The sequence below is a fragment of the Marmota marmota genome, unplaced genomic scaffold (assembly GCF_001458135.2).
Source record: "Marmota marmota marmota unplaced genomic scaffold, marMar, whole genome shotgun sequence".
Taxonomy (NCBI): Eukaryota; Metazoa; Chordata; class Mammalia; order Rodentia; family Sciuridae; genus Marmota; species Marmota marmota.
In genome coordinates this window covers 41601476-41622541 of record NW_025999990.1, presented here as the reverse complement: position 1 = coordinate 41622541, position 21066 = coordinate 41601476, and positions in this window count along the sequence as shown.

Below are 21066 nucleotides of genomic sequence, written 5' to 3'. Positions count from 1 at the left end.
CAATGATAAGTTGGACCATTGTAGTCAGGGCTGTCTGTACGTGTATTTTTTTCTACACTGATTGTCAACCAACACTACTTTCTAAGCTCTACAAGAGAGGAATTTTGGTCACTATGGAATCCCCACATATTAGAATAGGGCTGACACATAGTAGATGTGTGTGTGTGTGTGTGTGTGTGTGTGGTGCTGGGGATCAAACCCAGGGCCTTGTGCATACAAGACAAGCACTCTACCAACTGAGCTATATCCCCAGCCCACATAGTAGATTTTAATAAACATCTTCTGAGTAAATTTTAAGAAAAGAACTACTGTGAGCAAAAACAAAGGAAGGAGAAATTTGTTTATCTCAGCTGTGCCAGAGACTTTGCATATATTACTAAAATTTGTCTTTACAATTTTACAAGAAAAAGTGATGAATCAAAAGCTGAAAGGCAGAAGCAGGTCAATTCAACTGAATCTTTCAGGGAACTTTTCAGGGAACTTGGTTGTCAGAGGTCGTTTATTATTATAACTTTCACATGTTGTGTCAGAGGGCATCTAACTTTATCAAATTATTGTGATAAAACCAACTTTGAACCACTGAGTGGACTCCTGCAAATTCTTGATAGAGACAGTTTAGAACACAGACTCCAGACTACTGTTCCTCCAATATGCCACACCTTTTCTGAGTGTCACCCAATGTACACACACTGGGGACTGAATTCAGGGCCTTGTGCATGTTAGGCAAGCACCCCACCACTGAGCTACACTCCCAGATTCTTCTATTTTAAAAATCATTTCTTTCATTTTAAAATAACTCAACCATAAAATAATACACATTGACACTATCACTACTAAGCTAAATATTAAACTTCATTCAAAGAGATCTGATAAAAGGAGAAATTTTAAAGACACTTAAACTAATAACGAAGCCTAGCATCCAATAGAAAACAGGAAGCATTTACCCCACTGCCAACCCCACATCTCTACTTTCATACCACAATAAAATTATCATCTTGTATTCTTAAGACCTCCTCAGTTTGCCTTTTAAATTCCCATGAACAGACTAGAAAATTCAGACAGAGACCAAGAAGAGAGAACTTTCTAGAAAAAAAAAACCTGACATAGTAGTGCAATTCTAAGGTGGCTTATGGTCATGGTTACACAGAGACATTTACTACAGGGGAATAAATGAGGAGGCATTTCGTATCTAATAAGCTGGCTTTTATCTCTAGTCACTTTAGGTATTTAGCATGTGTGAAGGAGAAGGACACTAGAAAACATGTCAAACTGGCTTACAGGCACCAGATCTGAAGATTGGGGGATTTTTTTCTTTTTTTTAACCATTCAAGTTCTGTTCATTTGCTATTAGCAGCAAATCTGGCTCTGAGCCCGACTCTTACAGTGGAAGATTAACATGATAACCAGTTGCACTACTTCCTCTCCCCAAAGACTCATCTTTAACTTCCTTTGGCTAAATCACAAATGTTTTTCATTTGCAGTTAAAATAGAGCAACAGAGAATGTAGTTTCTTATAGCCACCTCCTAATTAAAAAAAAAAAAGCACTCAACTTAAAAAAACAAACAGGCGACAGTCATTTCTCAATTTCTCTATAAAAGTAGACATTTTTTACTTTTTTCATTACAGAGAAAAGTTTTCTCTATTTTAATACCACTTGAAATCGTTTCAAAGTGTTGGGAAATCAGTGCATGAATCAAAGACATATCCAAGAAATCCTGTAAATTTCAGTGAAATCCTGTTTGCCAGAGATTTGGACCATTTTTTTCCTCTGTCCTTTTGAACTTGTTTCTGTTCTGCTGCTCTTGCAAAATATCCTTATATGTAGTTTAAAGCCTTTGATGGGAAAGTTCTTTTCATAGCTCGCTTATAAATTTTCTCTGAGTAGGGATGTGCAGGTAGATGAGAAAGGAAGTTGGATGTGGGTGATCTTTCTATACACATTCTTCCTTTTCCCCCAAGATCCTTACAAAATCATTGCACATTCAGAGAACAGCTGGCCTTATTTGTAAGGATAGGCAAGTCTAACATAAGCTCCTGGATTCATTCATGCCAAAATATAGTGGAAGGATAGGCACAGGCTTCGAATCCCATTGGCCTTGAAGACAAGACATAAATGGGACTAGTAAGCATGAGTTTAATGAACATATGGAAGTAGAGGACAGAGAGAGGAAACAGGAAGAGAAAAAGTAGATCCTAGTTTAACTTTGACTTCTGCTTGGGTGTGGAAGGCATGGAGTTTTTATCACCCAATCCTCACTAATAACTAATATTCTGGCCACCCAAGAAGACATCTTAAAAATATAATGCAATTTATTGTTACCAAATGGTCTCATAAGACTTGGTAGCCTGTGTGCACACTTGTGGGGCTAGACTTCTCAGTTCATAACACTAAGAATATCCTTAACCCATCTGGAGCCTTGTCAGCAAGACTTAAGAAGGTCCTCAGGGCCCCATCCTAAATTCAAACTCCTTTTCCCTCTTTGAAATCAAGGCAAGCTAGTGTCATTTATCTAGAAAATATATGACCAACAGTTAGACCTTGGCATGATGTCAACTCAAGTAAGTATTCAGTTGCTAGGCACAGAGAAAGTCATTTGGAGAGGAAAAGTCACCTGGAAGCTCTTCTACTCGGCCTCAGTTCAATTCAATAGGTATTTGTTGACTTGGAGAATGTACTGCTAAGCTTGTTGACTCTTCTTCTCAGCCCCATAATCCAATGTTGACAAGGGGTCTGATAAACAAAACACATGCAACCATCTCTGTTCCTGAAGGCAAACACAGGCGCTACCTATGCCCCTCCGAGTCCTGAGCTCCTAGTTCCCAGTCCAGGCATCTTAAAGACATCTGATGTTTTCCTAGCATTACATTTATGAAGTCACATTAGCAGAATTTTTTTTTATTTTATTTATTTTTGGTACCAGGGACTGAGCTCAGGGGCACTCAACCACTGAGCCACATCCCCAGCCCTTTTTTGTATTTTATTTAGAGACAGGGTCTCACTGAATTGCTTAGCACCTAACTTTTGCTGAGTCTGGTTTTGAACTTGTGATCCCTCCTGCCTCAGCCTCCCAAGCCACTGGGATTACAGGTGTGCACCACTGCACCCAGCTATTAACAGGACTTTTTAAACAAAGAATGAAGGTTCTTCATTTTGTAAAGCCAAGTTGGCTAAAACTGGCTACATGCCTCCCTTCCAGTTGGGGATCGTGCCACCATTTTCTCCTAAAAAGAAGTCCCATGAGCTCTTTGAACATGAATATTCAACAATTCCTTCTGGGTAAATGAATGAAAGAATGAGTGAGTGAACAAATAACCATCTCTACATCCTTTCCTCCCTAGCTGGAAACCTTACCTGGCTGTCTTCTATAGCTTTCCTTGACTTGAAATCTTGCCTCACATCTTCTTCTGTTTAGGAAATCAAAGGAAATTCTACAACTCTCCCCTTGTATTCTTTCTCTTAACCTCTCCTACCCAATCTTGTTTTATACTCAGGGTTCATGGTTTCACATCTCACCATGGTATCACCCACAAGAGTCGTACCTATCTTGCAAATTAACCCTGACCTCAACTCCAGAGGAGCCCCTGTTTCTACCACTCTTAGCTGCACAGCAGCCTCCTGATGCTGGTTTTCTGGTGGACTGCAAGGCCTCCCGTACCTCAATTAACTTGCCCCATATATTTGCACATATCAATTGGTAACACAAACCCCAAACTCTTTCTTTCCAAACCAATAAAAATAATCAAATATTGCTGGGAATTTATAAGAACTTAGAAATACTCTTAGGTCATTTGTTCACAGAACCCGGCACCTTTGTCAGTTAACTCTATGTCTCCTATGGCAGAAGATGGCAGAAGCCTCCATCTTTTCATTCTCTAGGAGGTAGTCTACTCATATTACTGCTTCCCCACCCCCATCTACTTTTCCTTGATATCCACCCCAGGGACCAGTTTCCCTAATTCACCAAGGCAGTGTCCATCATGGAGAGGAGCAGATAAGCTCTGGCATGCAACTGCCTGTATAACTGGAACAGATCATAAGTTCCCTGAGCTTTGATTTCTCCATTTATAAAGCCAAACTTTATGGAGTTATTGGGATGACAGAATGAAATATATGATAATACTCTGTAAATGACAAATTTGTAAAGCTAATGCTGACACTGAATATTAATTGCTTAGTACGTGACAGACTTTATGCTAAGAATTCCACATGCCTCACTTCAGCTAATTTGACTATGAGCACTACTTAAGAAAATCCTTAGGGCTCATTCCAATTCAAGATCCATTTCTCCTTTGAAATTTGAATGCAGAGCTATTGCATTGATCTAGAAAACATTTGAGTAATAGTGGGTTTGATATAAGTTACTTACTTTTCCAAGGTCACACAACTTGAATGTGTAAAACTCAGGAATAAACCAGGTCTTACTCTGACCTTTTAACCATCATCCAAATTTTTGTTGTAGAATTCCTTTAAGAGTTCTGAATTAGGAGCTGAGGTTTAGCTCAGTGGTAGAGCACATGTTTACTATGTACAAGGCCCTGGGTTCAATCCTCAGCACTAAAAAACAAAAACAAGAGTTCTGAAATAATAAGTGGTGAGGTGTCATGAAAACTGTTCTTTTCCAGAGTACTATTGAGGAGTCAAAATAGTAACATGCATTTAAAATATTTGGTAAACCATAAAGAACTAAACAAGAGTATGCTTCACTCAATTGCCAACTGCTAGCAATAAAAGGGTGGCTATGTTGCAATAGGGTTTTAGTACAAAAATCAAATGCAGTAAGTGAATACCATCTATGGAAGGACTGAAAGTTACCTGTTTAAATGTGAGCTATGTATCACTTTATGCTTTGTAAGTAGAGTTACATTTTTTTTAAAAAAATCTAGAATTTCCTGATTCTGTATGGCCTGAAATATCTCCATGCCCAGGCGGACTTGAATATCCCTGAAACCCTGTCTCTGTGATTTTGTGGATACAAGCATTAGTTGTCTTTAGTTTAACTCCTACACACACACACACACACACACACACACACACACACACCATAAAACTTTATCCACCTTTGTATTTTTAGAATCCCTATCATTTGATACAGGAGTGGGTAGGTACTTCACGCTCATAAGAAGGATATTAAATGTAGAATGGTTAAAGCATCATCTGTATTCCCATAGGCAGAATGTGATGGAGTTGAGATTTGCATTCAGGATATCTGAATGTCTGCAGTTTTGCACTCAGAGGTGTTTATCCACTTTCATGTAATTTCACTTTGGTTATTCTGTTGCCTCTCCCCAAGTATCTGCATCTTTTGATTCCATTTAGTTCAACCTAAATATATGCAGAATCATCTTTGTACCAAGCATTTTGTTAGATATAGAAACTGTTAAAGAAAAAACAGCCTAGAGAAGGACCAGGTGCACATAACAAGCAGGTAATTGACCACAGTTGCAGTGAACTAGACTTCCTTTAAACTTTTCTAATTATGGAATAAAAGACTTTAATACTAGACATCAGCTGGCTTCTGAGGAGTTATTTGGTGATTAGAAGGGTGGACACACAGGCTGCTTTGAGGGGTATATGCCTTGGTAAGGATCAGGAGAGACGGACCTGACATCTCCTTCCCAATTTCCCAAATTTTCCCAAGATGATGAGCCCACCTTCCTTGACTGCTAGTGGTCTAGTTCTGGCAAGTGCTCCATCTGCCTCTTCCTTCCCATCACAGACCCTGGACCTACCAAATCCCTCTTTCTAATCCAAGATGCCCAGAATCAACAATCCAGTGTGTTCTCTCAGTCCTTCCCCAATTTTCTCACATAGGCAAATAATGTACTTGTGCTTGAAATTCATACAGAACCAACCCATCTGGGACCCAGCTTTTCTTTTGAAACAGAAAAAAAATTCAGAATACACAGCCCAGAGATGACTCTAATAATAATAATAATAATAATAATAATAATAATAATAATAATAATAATAAAGTGACCAAGAATGCCTCATTTCACTGCATAGTTATCACAGATTTTATGCCAAATTTCCTGCCCCCCCTAAAAGTGGAATATGATCATTATGTGAAGGTTTTTAAAAAACAGTGCCATTATTACTTAAAAATCATTTATTAGTAAACTGTCTTTGGTGCAAGATTAGGCTGAACAGAATTCTCACAAATATATAATGTGGTGGCAATGATTATCCATTGAAATATGGTGTTCAGGATCTGGAAAATAGGCCAAGGAGTATGAGAATAGGGGTCCCAGGTACTGAGTGTGGAGTAAGCACACAGATCCTTGCTTCTTAAAATGTGTCAATGTTGAAGGGTGGGCAAGAAGTGGGGGTGGCCATGAAAATGCACTGCTCAGCTGTTCTGCCATAGGGCACACAGCTGACAGGCTCACTACTGCTCTGGTGGATCCATAGTAAGCCCAGGCCATGCTTCCAGCAAGTTGCTCCCAAACAATGATGACCAAGTGCAGCTGGAAACTAACACAGGCTCATTCCTGTGAGAATCAGGGTTTCTCTAAGAGGTGCCTGGGATTCAAGAACACCCCATTGGACTGGCCAAAGCTTCTTTGAAAACACTCTGCTCTTTCTACCCAATCTGCTCTCTTGGTCTGCATCTTGGCCCTGCCTGCTCCTGCCCCCTCCTCTTTATACATCACAGGGGTTTCCCCCAGGAAATATCTTGAACATCTAATTTCATCTAGAAATCTACTTCTTAGAGGACCAGAATATACTTGATGTGCTTGAAGATTGAACCTGAATTGCAACAATAGTTACTTTATAGATCACTCTAGCTAAAGATTTAAAAGCAAAAAGTCATTAAAATATGAGTTCGTTGTGCACAAGAAACAGTAACTACAGGAATTTGTAAGAAACTACTTACCATTTATGCCTAGTAACTATCTGGAACAACTGCAGTTATGCAGATTATTAAATTCAGGTCAAATTAACTTTGTTGTGAGTAAAATATGCTGGAATTGAGATTTTGATTTAGAACATCTAAATGTCCACATTGATTACAACACTGAATTCTGTTCTTTGAATCTACTGATGGCTAAATTTAAGAGAAAAAAAAATACAGGCAAAGACCAATTTTCTTCAAAACCCACATACCAAAAAGGGACAAAACTAGTAGATCTCCCAAAGAAATTTAGCAGCAAAAATGTGTCCTTGTGCCTCACCCTGGATTATGAGATTTCAAGTATGAGGAAAGATACTATCTCCATTGCTTAAGTGTAATCCCTTCAAATCTGTTTTTCTTCTGGGATCGCTCCATATTCTCCAGTGAGAACAGCTTTGTACAGTGGTTTATGTTCTCCAGGTCACCTAAGCCCATGCTTGGAAATGTGGGCTCCGAGTTTGCTAACACTGAACACGCCAAGCAGCCAGGACAGGCAAACAGGCATCAGCATGCACTGTCTGAGTCACTGAGCCAAAAGCCTGGGATTTAATCCTCAAAACCCAGGCAGCTGCTATTGAGGAGCACTGTGCCCCATCTGTGAACGCAGGCTTTCCACCCTGCTGGCAAATCAACATAGCGCCACGGGGCAGGGGTGGGGGGACAGGCCTGTTCCTGGGTCACAGACAGACAAGGTGAAACAAGAAAGGTCAAAAGTTCACAGAGCATGCCCACCCTAATTCCAGGGAATGGTTCTCAGCTTTTCTTAGCTTGCAGGTTTGGACACAGTCTCAAGCTAGCCTTTTGTGCCTTGACTCACACTGTGACCCTAGGACAGGCATCTTCCCAGAAGGCTCTGGGGGCTCCTAATGCAAACAAGAAACTGCCAAGTGAATCACTTTCATGCAATAAATCTTTGGCAATCTGGTGGAGATTGAGGGTCACGTTTCTTGAAGGTCTATCTTGAAGGGAGTCCTCCAGGCATCATGCTGGACATTTTGCATCTTACCATATTTACCTCTCACCACATCCTCTTTTTCTGATGAAGAAACTTGAGGTCAAAGGAGATAAATAACTTCCTCAAGGTCATACAGAGAGGAAATGGCAAAAATCAGGATTTGAAAAATGACCTGTTTAATTCCATCTTCTCTTTCTACTTCATCTACTTCATCTATTTTCTACTCCCAAGAGTTAATATGTTCCAGATAGATAATATGGGGGGAAAAAAGTGGAACTTTAAGCCATATAATATAGTAGTTTCCTATTGCTGCTTTAAAAAAAAATTACCACAAACTTAATAGCTGAAAACAACACAAGTTTGTCATCTTATAGTTCTGGAGGTCAGAAGTCTAAAGTGGATCCCACTGGGCTAACAGCAAGGTTTATGCCTGTTGACAGGGCTGCATTCTTTCTGAAGGCTCCAAGTGAGAATCCATTTCCTGCTGCTTCTAGAGACCTACACCACATTCCTTTCCTTGTGGACACTTCCTCCATCTTCAAAATACATCATTTCGAGCTTTGCTTTTGTTGTCACACTTCCTTGTTCCAACTTTGACCCTTTTACCTCTCAATTTAAAAGATGCTTGCAATTGCATTGAGCCCACCAGGATAATCCTGGAGGGTCTCCCCATCCCAAGATACTTCAAGTAATCACATTTGTAAAACCCCTGTACAGTAACCTATTCACAGGTCTGGAAACTAGGACATTAACATCTTTGGAATAGGCATTATTTTGTCTACCACACATACATAGTAGGTCCTATGTTTCCCCTACTGTGTTCTATACATGGCCAATAAGAGATTCTTAACTGTCAGTCAACATCATATAAAATCTCTTGCTGACTTCTTCTAGCATAAAAAATTAAGCAACACTTCTTTGTACAAAATGGTACGTATCAATCACTTGAAAAGCCAAAAATATAGTTGTAGCACTTTAACAAGTTGATTCTGGGTACTTTTTTCTTTTTGTTTTTGCTAAGGTGGATGGTGACATGGGAATATGAATAACCTATTAATTCTTCTTTATGAAAGATAATTTTGTACTTGAATTTCTTTCTGCATTGAATGTTGAAAAGTTGACATAACATTTAAATCTTCAGGGTAACCAAGGACAGCAGTATAAATCATGCTCTTTCATCAAAATTAATAGTTTTTTGCCTAAAAACAACTGTAACAAGCTGATGAAATAAAGATTTTGAGTAGAATCATTTCCTGTTGCATAAAAATGAATGCTTTACCTTGACATCAAACATGGATAATTCTTGTTTCCTTTAAATATATTTATCAGAAACAACACGATGTTTTGAATTATGTATAGAAGGATGTATATTTGTTAATATCTATTTACTCTTTACAAACTCAATAGCTTATCTTTCTGTCATGGGAATCATCACATATCAAATATTATAGTGGTATTTTTTTAAATGTCTAGTAACATTTTTTTATTTTTGTAGCTGTAGATGGACAGCATACCTTTATTTTATTTGTTTATTTTTATGTGGTGCTGAGGCTAAAACCCAGTGCATCACATGTGCTAGGCAAGAGCTCTGTCACTGTGCTACAACCCAGCCCCTATAATGGTATTTTTAACATATGTTTTATTTAGGAAAATTAGCACATACTATATAATAATAAAAATGTAAAACTGAACTGGAACTTTTAGTGGGTGGAAATTTCAATAGAGTGTTTTTTAAATTTTTGTGGTTTTGAAAATGGTATGCACATGTCTAAAGGATTTGTCTCAATTCAAGTTTTCAGTGAAGTTCCATGTGAATGTTGGAGAGAGAGATCCAATCCACCATTAGAACCTTCTTTGCATGTTAACCCACATTCCAAAGAATTCCACTTCCATAGAATACCTTCATGGTAGTGAAATTCTACATATTTTGTGTATTGAAGAGGAGTAACACAGTAATTTATAATCACTACAGTTAATAACTCTACTTCAGTATCTAAGTCCTCTGTTTTTTTATGGAAATATTACTGGTTACAGACTATATGCAACTCCAGAGTGCCAGCTACAACCACTTTCCTTTTTTATCCTTATTAAGAAACAATATTTGGGGTTGGGTAGGGTTGGGCAAACTGTGTGCCTGAGACCCTCACTTCAATCTCCAGTACCACACACACAAAAACAGACATGACATTGGAATGCAAGTGAAAAAGAAAGAATTACAAAAAGAAAACCCTTAAACCTTGATTTGATTTTATTTGTATTTTATATAATTATGAAGACACATTTACAATATTTAAAATAACTGCTATACAGATATGTGTACACATATTTAATAATTGCAAATATTAGTAGTCATTATAAGTTACAAATCAATGAATAAAATCAGGACAGTTGATATAAAGCAGAAATGGGGATGTCCGGGCTGTCTTCCAAGATCTTTTGTTTCTGACCTGACAGGGTCTCTTTTTTTATGTGCTGTGAACAAAATGGTAAAGTAGATAAAATACACCTTTAGTATCTCCCATATCTTTTATCTTAAACATACATCTTCAGTACCTCAAGCCTTTGGCACCCACAGGCCTGACTCCTAACTCCCAGAACCTTTGCAGTGCTGTTCTACAGCACAGCCCCACACTTCTTAGCTTCTCTTCCCCCCAGCACAATTTACTTGTCCAGTGTTCTGTTTTCTAGAATTCTATTCTCTGCAGTGAGAATATAACTACTACTGTTGGGTCAGTGTGTTATTTCTCCTCTGGTCATACATTGCATTTTAGCAGACATCTTCTAGAACTTGCTTTAACCATAATTATGAATTGTAGGCAGCAGATACTACAATCTGTATTACTACTCCCATCAGTTGAATAGCATTTTAGATCTTTGTCCTTTCACTTAGGATGCCTTTAATAATAGAATGGTATCATCTAGTTCCTGAAAAAAAATTTTTTTCCTTGTAACTGAGTTCTCACATTTACAGAAATTGGTAGGCAACACCCCTGAGTTCTTCACTTCTGATTCAAGATGCCCATTGTGGCTCATACAGTGTCTACCTAGCACCAAATGTGGTTTATCTTCCTTCCTCAGCTCACCCACCAACTTTTTAAACTTCTTAAGTTAGAAGCCAACCACTTGGTCACCATTTCCCTATCTTTCAGGGAGCTTCCCACTTCCACAGACTCTTCACTTTCCACTACCAAGAGCCTCTTGGTCTCTTAAAAACCTCTCATTCTCTCCTATCAGGCATTCTTTTCGTCTTTGATCTTCAAAATAGAGCTGTCAGTCATCTCCTTCCAACTGATTTTTTTCTTCCAATCTGAATAAGATTTCCACTCATAAGAACAGAGGAAGAAATGGGAAAGCAATCCTATTAGGGTCAAATATCTTCAAGACAACCACAGTTTTACATTGCCAAGAAAGACTCTTACCATAATTCCCCTGTATTTTTAGATTTTTTTAAAAGGCCTTTGTCTCCTCTCTCTAGCTGGACTTGCTTTAATATGATATGTAGACAACTTCAGAAGAGGGATAGAAATAGCCTACACTTCATAGGGGAGCAAAAAGGAAGAAAACCTGCACTACCACAGTTCATCCATTTATTTTGCAAATATTGTTCACCTTCCCTGTGTCAAGCAGTGGGGATGAAGTAAAGAAGTCAGACACAGTTCCCTCCCCTCCTAGAGTTGTTTTGTTTTGTTTGTGGTACTGAGGATTGAACATAGGGCTTTGTGCAGAAGAGGCAAGCACTCTACCAACTGAGCTATATTCCCAGCCCTTCTCCTAGAATTTTTGATCCAAATTCCTTGAGCTAGAGCAAGCTTTAAAGAGCTCTTAATTTGGTGGTTCCCAAATTATCTACCAAAGATTACTAACATTTATTTGATGTTGATGGGTGTTTTGATGTTAATGGGTAGAGGGAGGAATTGCATACCACAATTAAATTAAGGTTGAAATATAAAGTTTAACAAAGTTAAACCAAATTATTCCAGACTTCCCAGAGCCTTTATGTGCTAATGTACATTGTGACTCTCTAAGAGGGAGGAGGAAAGAATGATATGCAATCTAATAATTTGCATTCTTCATTTATTTTAAAACAAATCTTTCCTGCAGGGTACCCATTAACATCAAATGTTGGTAGAATATATTTCTATTAATGCTTCCAAGACCAAGTCCAAAATGCTCCCTTCCACACATGAGGAAAATGAGGTGACAAGGAATGACAAGAGGCAGAGCTAAGAATTCAGGTCTCATTATTCCCAAGATTTTTCTCCTTTCAATCCTGCCTGTTTCTACTCACTTCTCTCATCTTGGAAAATCACATAAAATCAATGTTTCTTACTGTGTTATTTCCACTCTTTCCATGTCTCTCATGATGGAAATGGTACCTGTCTTCTCACATGTTTGCTAGGTTTTTCTTGATGGTGTCTTAGGTTTGGATCATAAACTTTTTGTAGCCAAAAACCAGCTTTTAGACAATAAGGGACAATTAGCGCTCAGAAATTACTTGCAGCCAAAAGGTAATGGCTTATAGCTTCACTGTATAGCTTCCTGCCTCAGATAACCCTACTTCAAGGTTCTCTCCCTATCCTAAACCTAAACTATTGAGGCATCTTGTCTGTAATGACAGTATCACACCCTAAGTAGATTATTCTTTGCATACTGCTTTAAAAAGTTGTATTAATAAGCCTTAAAATTGATTTTGCCTACTTACATAAGAGAAGTTTAATTATTACTGCATAATATTCATACATGATGAACTAAGTGTTCTACAGAATATGTAAAATATTCATCAGGTTATATATGAGGGTTTTTTAAGTGTGAGATAATTTGAAATTAAGTGGGTATGTATTTTATTTTAAAAATCTACTTAACTACAAAATATCTGGAGTATGGAAACTTGTTAAGGGAGAAAAAAATATCTCCCCACTCTGCTATACTGCCACCTTGTGGTAAATATGCATAAGAGCTAATTAACTAGATAGAGCTGACCCTTGAGTATTTTATTACATAATGCCCAAATGAGGAAAATACTTTCTTTTAAAATATATTTTTAGTTGTCAATGGACCTTTATTTATATTTGGTGCTGAGAATCAAATCCAGTGCCTCACACATGCTAGGTAAGCACACATGCTAAGCAACCCCAGCCCAGGAAAATACTTTCGTTAAAACATTATTCAGAAAGATTAACTATCTTACATATGGAAGATTACATTTTCCCTTAATAATCAATAAAGCACCTATTGGTCACCACTAAGTACCACTACATGTTTGACCCACTCTGTAGAGGGTCTTCAAAGTTTTCAAAAATTCAAAACATGAAACATCTACAAACCAGGAAGGAAACATGAGTGGAATTCCCTTGAGTTATATTAGGAGATCTCATAAGTCTGGTGTCTGTTCATTACCTGTTAGGAGAACAGTGTTAATTTGGTCCTTAGCGATTTGGTCCTTTGGAGTGGGCCATGAAACATTCCAATGTGTGAAGTCAAATCAGCCTCATGAAATAGCAGAACATTAAGGGGCTGAGGTACTCTGACAAAGACAGACAACTGAAATCATGTCCTTATTTCTTACCAATCAGACCTCTTTCACAAAGCAAAGGATTCACCCAGAAGCAAATCAAGTTAGTAAACATTCACTCATTATTTCATTCAACAAATAATTATTACGTATCTATCATATGCCTGGCACTTGCCAAATGGAGGAAATGTAGTTGTCAGCAAAATCAGACATGGTTTCCCATGGATTTTACAGAAAACTGATTAGACTTGATCCTTTAGACTCAAATAAATACAATGACTGAGGATCAATAGAAAATTATCATTTTGCATGTGTTAACACTCATATCGCCCAACATGCCCCTGAGAGACGTTATCTCATGTCCTGAGGGAGAAGAGAATGGTAGCAAACCAAAAGAATTAACCAAATAAAAGTGCTTTAACACAAGGAAAATAGTAAGAAACTGAGAGAAAAAACTTCCATCTTCGAGGCCAATTAAAAGGTAGAGCCCATTTAAGAGGTGTTTGTACTTATGAGTCTAGCACTGTGCTGGAAAATGCAGACAACTTAAAATCCAGTCAATGACTTCAAGTAGCTGAATTATCATTGCAGAACAGGACACACATAAAGTTGATTAACATGAGAGACCATAATGCAGCATAAAAGAAAATGCCAAATAAATGGTGCAGTCAGTATAGGATTCAACAGAAAAAGATTCAAGAAAGAAGCAACAACTCCTCAAAGTTGCCAAGTTGGGTCTAAAGATGGGAAGAAAGTGAGTAGGGTAGGGAGAGGAGTGATGGGAAAATACCAGGGGTGAAGGAAATGGCAGAGAACAACAGGTATAAGGCCCTACTAGAAATGTACATTGAAGACCATAAGATGGAATTTGAGCTTCCTGGGGTCCACTTCTTAGTAAACCAGTTGTCTGAGTGAGTATAAATATAGAATTTTACAATATGCAAAGCGTGAGTTCCAGTCTTTGGAGTTTCTCCTATTTTCTCTCCTGCTCTTATTGACAGGGCTAATCATCCTGAAACAGCAAAATAAAAATAAAAAGTGAATAAAAATTTATCACCAAATGACAACTTTGGGCTTAATCCCTTTGGTCCCCTATCAAGCCTCCCAGCTCCTCTTCCCTGGCAGGGCTTCCTGTCCTGACATCAGAACAGAGCCTGCATCTTTTTGTCAGGAAGCAGGGTCTGGGATATTTGTCACATCCAAAGGGAGATGACAGCTTCTAAGAAAAGTGCTCAGAGTAAACAATGTCCAGCGTATAGCTCATTGGAGGCATGATCAATAAGGTAGAGAGCTGAGAAAAGAGCCAAGAAGCTTCCAGAGCAGTCATGTTACAGACACGCTTAGAAAATCAACTGCTCAGTTCCTCTTTTGCTGCCTCTCTCCACATTGACTTACTTCCCTTGCTAAGTGAATCACATTAGCTTAGGCTGTGTTCCTTTACACCCTATTATTATCTACATTTTCAAGATTCAAATGCACAAAAGTATTTAATGGGCTGTGAGTCCTTAATCTTGATAGAAGGCCAGTTACACTTTTATGGCACAAGACAGGGGTCCACAAATTACAGCCCACAGGCCAAATCTGACCCACTGCTTATTTGTGTAAATAGGGCTTTACTGGAACACAGCCATGCCCATTTGTTTATGTATTGTTTATGGATGCTTTTGTGCTACAATGGCAGGGTTGAGTGGTTGTGACAGAAACCATGTGGCCTACAAAATCTAAAGTATTTATAATCAGGGCCTTTATACAAGGAAACTGCTGACCATCTCAACATAGGATATATATAGTTGATCACAACACTTGGGTTCAAACTTACTGGCTGAGGTCATGTAATCTCTCAAAATTTCAGCTGCATTACCTCAAAATGGGCAATAATAATGCTAGTTTTGTCTACTCTATGACAACATGGTAAGGAACAAATCAAGTAGCACCTAAATATTTATAAACTGTAAACATAGTGCACCAGCACCCCTGAGTTCCTCATCTTCCCATTGCAATTTTGTAGCGGCTCCAAGACACCCTCCTACCTCCTCAGGTAGATTGAGTCCAATCTTCATGTTGGCTGAATTCCTCACTTTGGTTGGAGTCTTAGCCCCTCACAAAAGCTACTAACAAAGAGCTCCCAAATATGCGTTTGGCCCCAGATAAACATGTTCTTTGGTATTTTTTTTCACCAAATTCACAACAAATTCAAAGGAATTAAATCCAGTCATCCCATTAGTGGGTAGCAAGGAAGAAAGTCAGATATAGGTATCAAAAGAAGACCACTGTGGCTAGATTCAAGAGTCAAAGATAGGTTTAGATATTTGGAGTTGAATGAAAAGACTTTGAAGACAGTGGTCAGAAGTTTCTACTTGATTCAATGAGTGATGGAAAGCACCTGAAGGACTGACTAATGAGGTTAAAAAAGCAAGTGAGGAAAAGGATCTCAGCTTCAGTGCAGAGACCCCCATGGGGCTACCATTTTATATAGGATTTCCAACCGGGCTCCATTCAACAGTGGGACCAGGCCTAAGAGTTACCTTTTGTGGCCTCCCACCCCTCACCCTCTGGTTTCCTAATGATTAACAGCCTGGCTCTGGGCCTGACAGTAAGCCGTAGCCTCCAACTCAAAGGAAGCTCAGCAAGGATGACCTTGTTAAACTCACTCCACAGAGCACTGTGGATGTCAGTGAGCATCTTTTGGAGATTTACAGCCCTGAACCTAGTCTCCTCTTACTTGGTAATTCTGCTGAACTTTCCATTGAGCAATAAGAACAGGATAACAGCAGAGCTGCCCAAGGTTAGTAGCCTTCTGAAGTCCACCCAGCTCCACAAAACTTCTTCCTAATGGTATACAGAGGAGATTTATTAGGATGTTTTTGCAGGCCAGGAAATTGCTACATGATTTTGTCGTTGACAAAGGAGTAAACGTCACTGCCCAGTTTCTGTTGGACTTTCTCCACCTCATTAACTCTTGAACTAGAAGGATGAAAATAGGCTGGTTCCTTTTTCAGTTATCAGGTGGGAAGGCAACCCAAACAATATTCTAATTTCATTGTTCTCATTTCAGGGATTATTGATGGCAATTTTAGGGCATAGTTTATATTTGGATTTCCACTCGGTTTCCTGTTCTTATGGGATTCATTTGAATTGCTGCTAGCTTGGGCATTCCACATTCCTCATATGTTGGCTCTAAATTAGTAAGGAAAAAGCTATGATGTAAGAAGTAATTTTAATTCTACCATCTTTGCAGAAGTGTCTGTTATGGCTCAAAACTGGTTTTCTACATAGAAGGAAAAGCATCAATACTAATTCCCAGAGAGTATTTGTCATCAACTCTTCCTTAGATTCACAGAGTTTCCAAACCAATCATATTTGCTCCAATATTATTTACGTCCACCCTGTAATAAAAGCAACCAAAAGAGCATGAAGTATTAACAATACCATAGCACAGTGAACACCATATTGGTGATAGTTTAATTGAATGTCAAGACAGCACTCATACTTGCCACATTCCCTCCATGACAGAAGTTAGGACCAGTGATATAGGGCGAAACATGAAGGGATGTCATCAAAGATGACATTTTTTTAAATGAAAGATTAAGAGAATAATTATAGAAGATTGAGACATTGGAACACGTGCCATTTGTGTGTGTGTGTGTGTGTGTGCGCTTTTTGGATTTTTTTTTAGCCATCTCTAAGTAACTTTTGAAGAATGTTAATACTTTCCTATAGTTGCATTCAATGTGGCATCCACTGAAGTCAAGGGTTTAAGAAGGAGAGGAAGTACTCCCAAACTTGTGAAAGAGATCTAGGTATCAGGAGGAAGGGACTCAACCTATTGATTCCTAGGTTCTTGCAGCAGCTTTGAGTCAATTATTCTTTAAATTACATGTTCCATCTGCATATAAAATTAAAAAATAAGTAAAATGCATGAATAATAACTAAAGTCCTTTGGAAGTCCCCAAATATAAAGATATCCCTTGTCCTTTCTCATTCCAAAGGAAGTTAAATGGAAAATAAAACTAGATACTTTGCACAGAAAGGTAAAACAACATCCTAACAGCTCTCAGTTAGCAATGGAACCAAGATATCAATATTGTGCACCACACTCATCATCTCTCACCAGGAAAGTGGCTGTCTGACCAGGATTTGTCTTCCTGTGTCCTTCCCGCTACCTCAGTTTCTACACAGACACTCGCCTCCCGCCCCACACCCCCATTCCCTGTGGTTGTGAGCTGTCCGTGAAGCTCCACTCCCTTCCTTTTCCCAAGTCACAGTTACAGGAATTATTGCAAGATTAACTCTCTCGTATTATATTTCATTCAACAGAACAGCAACATAAGGGTTTTGGCTTCTGGAACGAGAATAAAAGAGCTTCTACAAAATATTTAGTTCCTAGGAAAGAATCTTTTAAGGAGATTTACTGTCAGTGAAAAGTGTCAGATCAGCAGCCATAAAGTCTGAGTTTATGTTTATTCATCCAACAGGTAAAGATTCACAATACTATACAAACATCCCACCAAACTACAGGTCCATTTCAGGTGATGAGGATAATGTAAATTCCATGTAAAAAGGTAGTTCCTTACTCATTCTCATGTTGTAATCTGCACATATTAATATAATGCCTTTGAAGAAGTTTCACGTGAATGTGTCACTCAACTATTCTTGTGAATATCTTAAGAGCGATGATCAGGATGTATAAATACATCTCTTAACTTGCTTGAGCTAAAAGTGTTTATGTCCTTTTATTTTTAATGGATAGAGCTTAAACTTTTTAGCAGTTTTAGGTTTAATGAAAAACTGAGTTATTTATGTCTTTTTTAGAGCCATTTTTCTTGTTACAGCTATGATATGTTTTGCTAAGATGAAAGTAACTTGTTTTCCAGAGTGGGAGGCAATGTTGGAGAGAGTAAGCCTCAACCCTGGAACCAGATCCTAACTCAGCCCTTATCAGATTTGTGATCCTTGGTATGGGACTTCCTTTTCCTCTTTCTTTGTCAGTTATCTCACCTTTAGAAGGGGACTAACAACCATAATAAACAATGCAATACAAAAGGACACAAGATTTAAATTACAAAGGTAAGCACATAATACTGCAGAGTATAAAGTAGAAGCTTAAGATTGTTTGTTATATTCCAATTCAAGTTGTATCTTGAAGGTTAAAAATTGACTGTATCAAGGTATCAACCTGATCTGGGATTGCGATCTTTTGCATGAGTTTAATCTGCCTGAGGCCTTTTGTCTTAGACTAAAGAGAAATAAAGGGTTCTTGTGACCTGCACAGAAGCAGGGAATTGGAGACATCTGGTTTTCCACCCAAACTTGTTAACTGAGCTTTTGATCAGCTCTGAAGAGATGGGATTAGAGGGAAAAGCCAAAAGAAAATTGAATGGCAGCCTCTGAGCCAGGACAGAACTACCCCTGGCCGGGAGGAATAGTAAAAGAAACAGCAAAGCACTGGAGGGAGCCCAGTTGAGTATAGTGAGTGCCCAAGTAGGCCACCAGAGAGGCCCAGAGAGGCCCTTCACAGCTGGCACTGAGGCAGTCTGATAAAAACGCAAGACAGCCTAGGAATTGCCAGGAATGTATAGGGGAACTTTGCACTATAGGGGCACTATGGTCCAGCATGACAATTATGGGAAGGAGAATCCAGGTATTAATGCTATGTACCTCATCTGTACCTATGGGCTTATGGAACCTGAAGATATTACAGTTGTGTCTGGATCCATGTCATGGATACAGCTGCAAATTTGTCAGTCCATTCTGAGGGCTTTTCTTTCCACCACTAATGGAAGAAAAGGAACAAGAACTCTGGAGACGTGCATGTGAAGGTTGAAAGGGAAAGAGTGGAGAGCAGGCTAAGAATACAGATGGGGGAAAAAACAGAGAAAACAAAAAAGCCAAGATTTATTTGCTAACTAAGAGGACATTTGAAATATTTCTCCCACATCCCATCCAGAAAGATTTCAAGGCCAGGAAAATAAAAGCACCTGTCAGATGCCAACTGATTAAAGCTCCAGGGAAGACTAGCAAATGTCTTAATTTTCTTATTCAAGGACTCTTTTTATAATCAAACACAAGAAGAGAAAGCTTTAAGTAAGTGCCTGAGTCATAAGATATATGGAATGTTTGACATGTTGCATAATTCTACAAAGAGAAAATTCCAAATAATTTATAACAAAACTCTTTCAGATTTCCAGTTTGGAGGAGACTTGAAATCTCATAAGCAGGAATATAAAGACTACAAATTTTTTTTAAATGTTAAGAAGTAAAGGCTTCCCCAGACACTAATTAATACAATTATGTATCTATAACTTCAGACTTTTAAAAGGCAATGATTTAACTTGAAGGGTCAACTATTTGGGGATCCTTCAGTCTCTTTCCCTGTGAATAATGCTTTGTTGAAGCAAACACAACTCTGAGAGTGATGGAGTTTTTCACCACCCTGCTTACACAAGCAGTTCAGCAATTAACTTCTACTTTTTTTCTCTCAGAAGGCAGGTACTAACGTGCTTTCAAGATGGTATCATACTTTAGAATTTCTCACAAATTATCACACTGCATTAGATGAAAGAATTTTGCATGAACAGTTTCTCACAAAGAAATCAAAAGAAAGCTAAAGGTTTGTTTCCAGACTTCTTTAAGATCTGGTGGTCTTTGACCATTTTCCATGTTTCCTTCTCATATCAAGCCTTGAAGCCAAGCACAGTAAAAAATTTTTAATCTTGAGCAGTCACAGTGGCACACGCCTGTAATCTCAGAGGCTCAGGAGGCTGAGGCAGGAGGATCAAGAGTTTAAAGTCAGCCTCAGCAAAGGGTGAGGTGCTGAGCAGCTCAGTGAGACCATGTCTCTAAATAAAATACAAAATAGGGTTGGGGATGTGGCTCAGTGGTTGAGTGCCCCTGAGTTCAATTTTCAGGACCAAAAAAAAATTTTTTTTCAATCCTGAAGTGATATAAATCAATAGTTTGTACCAAGTAAGAAAAACAGAAATAATAAACATCTATTCAAGGAAGAAAGGGAAGAGAAGCCATACTTTTAAATATGATTTTCATCTTTATCCCTCCCTTCATATTCAAGGCCTTCTCTTACTTGACTCAAGGCTAGAAATGTTTTGGCAAGGTCAGTTCATCAAGGTGGATAGATCCCTTGAACAATTAATGTGGTTGTTAAAATTAAGCTTAAAGTTAAATCTTTCAAAGTTGTTGTATACCATATGGTTTACATCATGATTTTCTTATTATAATTCCTAAGAGGCTTTACACAATCTGTTACACCCTGTATTATGGTTTGGATCTGGAATGTCTTCCCAAAAGCACATCCTTGTCATTTTCCCATGTAGTGGCAAAGTGTGGCATGACTGGTAAATTCATTAAGAGAAAAACATAGACCAAGTAATTAAGAAGAATTGGTAACACTGGATTAACTGGGGGCTGTTTTACATTTAAAATTTATATTTCTTCTTATAACTGTTGAAGTAGGCTCCTTGAAGCAAAAAAAAAGTCAAAAAGAAAAAGAATTTAATATACTTTGCTAAGCCATATTCTTTTTCTAAGTGGGTTTCACAGAGAATTCAAAAAATTTCATTTGATTGAATAATAAATAAAGCTAACAAATTAGTCATAATTTTCAAAAGTGAATGTAAAAGTTCTATAAAATTTTTAGTTCAATAAATACTATAGTTCTTTTTCTTTTTTTTTTTTTTTTTTTTTTTTT